Genomic DNA, 5303 nt, shown 5'->3' with positions numbered 1-5303 from the left:
AAAACATAAGGAAAAGACTCCCCAAAGTTTTTTTTCTTCTTCTAGAGAAACCTGGCTCGGCAATTCACAACTCCTGCTAAATGCTACGAAACCAAATTACTGTGTCACACCAAAATATGTATCCTGTGCAAAACACAACTCCCATCACCTCAAACAATCCTATCGCACTTATGTTCCACACAAAGCTACATGGTATCATTATAGACAGCCACCTAAAGTTAGATATTGAAATACAACAAACCAAAAATGGACTCCTACATCATAGGAAATACTTTAAACAAAAGAAAAAAAAATCTGAACCATCTCTCGTACCTTCACCACTACACTGTCCCAGTATACACCAACCTTCAGCAATCTTCACCATCAAACACTATACTATAGCAAGATAGCTAAATTTGCCACTATAAATGTGCTGAATCCCACCACGCTCTAGCTTAAAACATTTGGCAGACTAGAACTTGCACACACTTTTACCCAGTTATCAACTGTTCATAATATAACCTACAAACCTCAAAACTGCACCACCAGCCTTTGTGGAACCTTACACCCCCCTGCATGACCTCTGTGCATTATGAACAAGTCCCCAACTAAAATACACAACTCTGCTGGTCAGTACGTCTTTTTACTCAAAAATTAGCTCCCAAAATATGGAATCCTATCCCTATCACCAGGCAGCACCCCCCCCCCCCACCATATTTATATTCAAAAATTTGCTAAACACACTTTAAAAACAACACTTGGCTACCAAAGCTAGAATACCCTGGCCCTTACACACTTACATTGCCCCTATATACTTCCACAAAGCAAATTCCAACCCAAATTTCTTACCATTTATTTGTCTTTACTGCCACTTCGACCGTCTCTACTTTTTGCAAGTTTCCTCTCTAGCAAAATGTCAGCTCGTACAACTTAACATCTACCTTAACTTCACTATAACTTTCTTTTTTCTCTGCATCACCTGGGTAATACTATGGGCTAGGCTTGTAAAGGCTCCAAGACCATTAGCCTAGTACACACCTATGAACCTAGCAAATATGCACCTTTCCCTCACCTACTCACTGCTTTCTACTATATCTCCCATCCACAAAAGTAAAATTGTAATTTGATATTTTAAATCTCACTGTATATAGCAATTTGTCTTGTATTTATATGCAATGGCTGCTATGCTTTACTAATTGTAGACTTTGTCTAACTTAGCGACCTTTCAATTACTGCATGCCCACACTGTGACCAAGTTTTACATTCTTCTCTACATTATAAAAATTGCACATTTTGTAAGTGGTGATTTTCTTCCACTGGGTATCACAGCCCAGTCAGACTGCCCCATCAAACAAAATCAATAAAAATAATTGTGTGTGCACACACACACACACACACACACACACACACACACACACACTTACACAACATGGCTAATACAGAAGAGAGTTAGTGTTTTAAATAGCAAGGAAGGCAACTTAAAACACAAGCACCAAACCAAAATGAAAAGGATATAGAGCTTAGTGAAAATTGATGACTGCAAAAGAGAAAAGACAAAAAGGGGAACTAAGCAAAGGTAAATCAGAAAACAGGAAGAGAAAAGGAGGCCTGAAGAACGGAAAAAGGGAGAAATACGGATTCTATTTTGTGTCATTACTTTACACCTACAGTCTCTGCTTTCTGTCCATGTGGTAAACGAAAACCCCATTTACTGCATAAATTTTCTATGTCCAAATAAAATGCAACTATCAAACACAAACACAGATATCACCAACAAACTAAAATGACAAAAGCCTGTGGCATCCAACATCTGAGTTTAGAATGCCTGATAACGGATGTTGCGAATGACTAGGTTCGCTTATCCAATTAACAAACACGTAATTAAAATAGAAGCAAATCAACCACTACCAACGGCACTTTCATGCCTCACTCTAGTCACCCCATAGATGTCAATGGTGTTCAATCTCAGCACAACAATCGTCACTCCTGATAAAAAGGATGACACAGCAACCCTTGCGGTACCCATAGATTTTGATTAGATGGCTGCACTCCTGACCTGTCATTATATACATGCCAAGGTCATGATCAAATTCGTGTAAGACACACCGGATTTCATTAGATTATGGTGCTGGAGCCTAATATACAGTTAATACGCATTTTAATTTTCAAAAATACAATACATCGCTTTTTCCTGTAAAGGGCTTCGCAGTAACGGGAGCTGATAAAAAAAAAGTGAAAAAGGCAGCAACTAATTCGATATCACAATGACATACCTTGCATTTTGCCGATGTATACAGACCTGCCGCCTTATACAACCACTACTCTGGCAGAACAAGTGGAGTCTGTCTCACAATAATACAGACAAGTAAACAGACAACTGCTACGTTCTACACAGAAGCAATAAATCAAACGAATTTACTAAAACTACTGTGTGTCAGTGTTCAGACTGGTCAAACTGCACAGGTGCAAAAGAAAATCCAATATGCTTTTTCTTCTCGAGATGTAAAAGTTAACAACAAAAATATTAAGATGCCCCCTATTCTGTTACCACACCTAACGGCTTCCAAACAACTTTGACCAGAATACCAACCATCTTAAACACATCAACTGTCAAACAATGCGGTCGACAAGCAGCACCGTCTTTTCGTCATTTTTCAGGAAAGGTGCAATTCCTTAAGACAAAGCTCCACAGTTCTTAAATTATTTTACAGTATAGATAGTATGCACTGACCAGTACAAATGAAGACTAAACGTTGAAATCCTTACCTTTTCAAATTAAGTAAATCTTGCAAAAATTCCACTGTTATTTTCATAGCAACAGTATAACAACCTTATCCACAGGGAAAAAACACCGCATTCCCATGTTGTTGGCCGACGTCTCTCAAACTCCGCCTTACGTTTGCAACCGTCCTGACGTAACCAAAGGCTAACTTGAGGCTAGACCAAAAGTAGCTCTCAGAAGTGGTTTAAGTTTTCTCCTATTTGAAGTTTGTATTAAGGTGTTTGAATGTTTTTTAAATGTTTTGTATCATCGTTAGTTCTCTTGAGGAAATGATGTGTTTAGCTTTGGTATTTACAGTGTAATGTGCAATGAAAAAGCAGTCAGATTTCTTGGCATTGCTGAAGATGTTTAGGGAGGAAGAGAGACAGACGCTAGACTGTGAGATGTAAAACTCGATGATAATGGAGAACACTGGACTGAAATAGTGAAGTTGTGTTCTGACATAATCGTAGTTGTGTTCTGACATAATCGTAGTTGTACACCTGCGCGCTGCTGTCGTAACCTTTCAAATCACTATCATAAAGACACTGGTTCAACCAAGCGTTCTCTGTGTCATCAGTCTCCGCGAACAATAAACTTTACTACGTGAAATGTTAAGAACTACGGGTAGCCTAACGTTGATTTGCGGGTACTGTGATCCGCCCCCCCCCCCCCGTGAAGGCTGGTCTGAGTGTCCGATCCCCTGCAATTAAAAGGTAGCATAAGTGCCCCAATTAATTTGTTTGTGGATGTTGTAGCTGCTCAGCCTCTTTACTTGGTACCACTAGCAAGTCTAGTAGTATAAAGTGTTCTATGTAACGGCACTCCACTTTACACGTAATCCATACATGTACTTTTCTGCTGAAACAGCTGCTGTCCTGTGATAGTACCTCTCAAATGTCCCCGATTTAGACTCCAAAATTTTGCTCTGTCCCTCTTAATCCCTCCTAAAACTGGTGACTTAAAGGAAAGGTGGTGAATTATACTCAACAAATAATGGCAGTAAGAGGCGCGTAGATATCTTTTATTTCACAAAAATGTATAGTAATTAACATTCTCTTTTTCTGCCTATGTGTCAAGTTAATAGTATTAATATTTTAAAAATGTCCCTGATTTTTTCTGGATCTGTCCCTGATACTTATAGCAATAACCCACGCCTGGGTGTGGGTAATGCTGGATTTACCCACGGTTGGTGTGGTTTGGTCACGAGGTCGAAGCCCGAGTGGCCAAACAAAGACAACCGTGGTAAATCCAGCATTACCCACACCCAGAAGTGGGTTATTGCTATTATACAATGACATTATTTAAGAAAAAAAATACTTTTCTTAAATAATGGCATTGTATAATGCCTCCTTGCTGCCCTTCCGCAGCTGTCTGGTATAGGTTCATACTAGGCTATCTGCCCTAGGGCATTTATAAGCCTAGCCAGAGTGTGTTTGGCTTTCGCCACCCATTTTAAATTAATTTTGCTATGCCCTTTTTCGAGGTTAGTATACTGTGCCTCTGTCTAACAGTGACACAGAAGTGATACCCGGGGTAAACCTACGATCTCCCATCCACTCATCAAGATTCCTCTTGAAGAGAGTCAATGAGGGACTCTGCCTAATCTGGACTGGGATTTTATTCCAGAGTGAAGGGAGCCTCTGGGTTATGAATCTGTCCCTCCAGCATGTCCTATTTATTTCAGTGCTGAGGTTCAAGTCTCTCGAGGGCGTAGCTCGATGGGATTTGGATTTTCTGAGGTGCAGCATGTCCATTAATTCCGGGTTGGACATGGCTTTATACGTCAGGCACAGATCGCCTCTGAGCAGGCGGTATGCCACTGAGTAGAGCTGGAGTTTCTTTAACCGGGCAGCATATGGCATCTGTTTGAGCCCTTTGATCCTCTTGGTGAGGTACTTTTGGGGTCTTTCCAGTTGCTGCAGGTGTCTGGCAAGGTACATCCCAAAAGGGGCATTGTACTCAATTATGGGCCTGATGAGGGATGAGTAAAGAGGCACGATGACCTCCCCTGATCTAGGTGTGAATCCCTTCATGATTAGGTGGGCTATATAAAATGTTTTTCTAACCACTTTGGCCACGTGGTTGTCAAATGAGAGATTGCTATCGACTTGGGTCCCCAGGTCCCTAATTACTTTTTCTGTACTTAATGGATTACCACCTATGTGGTAATTTGTGGGCACTTTGTTTTTGCCAAAGGGGATGACTATACACTTTTTGGCGTTTAGCTTGAGGCCATGGCTCTGGCACCAGTTGTCTGTTTCTATGAGGCCCTTTTGGAGGATGCTTGTGTCGGCTGGAGAGTTGATTATGGCGCCCAGTTTGCAGTCATCTGCGAACTTGGTCAGCCACAGTCCCATGTTGGCCTGTACCTCCAAGAAATATATACCGAACAAGAGAGGTCCCAGGACTAAGCCTTGTGGGACACCACTTGTAACTGGTTTGGAGTCTGACATGGCTCCAGCAATTCTAACCATGTGGGTTCTGTCCTTGAGCCAGTTTGCAACCCATCTAGTGACATAGGGGTTTATATTTAAGCTGGTGAGCTTATCTATAATGCCTG

The 5303-nt window shown here is 41.0% G+C and overlaps 1 protein-coding gene across 1 annotated transcript in view; it reads right to left on the bottom strand.

The window, feature by feature from the left end:
* Positions 1-1748, bottom strand: part of SPHK2 (sphingosine kinase 2) — a 602609-nt gene extending 600861 nt beyond the window's left edge. The window contains exon 1 of the mRNA XM_044081371.1: positions 1648-1748. The gene's annotated coding sequence lies outside the window, so the exon portion shown is untranslated. The remainder of the gene's footprint in view (positions 1-1647) is intronic.
* Between the last annotated feature and the right edge of the window lie 3555 nt (positions 1749-5303).

Source organism: Protopterus annectens, chromosome 1.part1 (assembly GCF_019279795.1).
Source record: "Protopterus annectens isolate FY-2018-M chromosome 1.part1, PAN1.0, whole genome shotgun sequence".
Taxonomy (NCBI): Eukaryota; Metazoa; Chordata; order Ceratodontiformes; family Protopteridae; genus Protopterus; species Protopterus annectens.
Note: the sequence above shows the minus strand (reverse complement) of the source record. Positions and strands in the feature narration are given on the sequence as shown.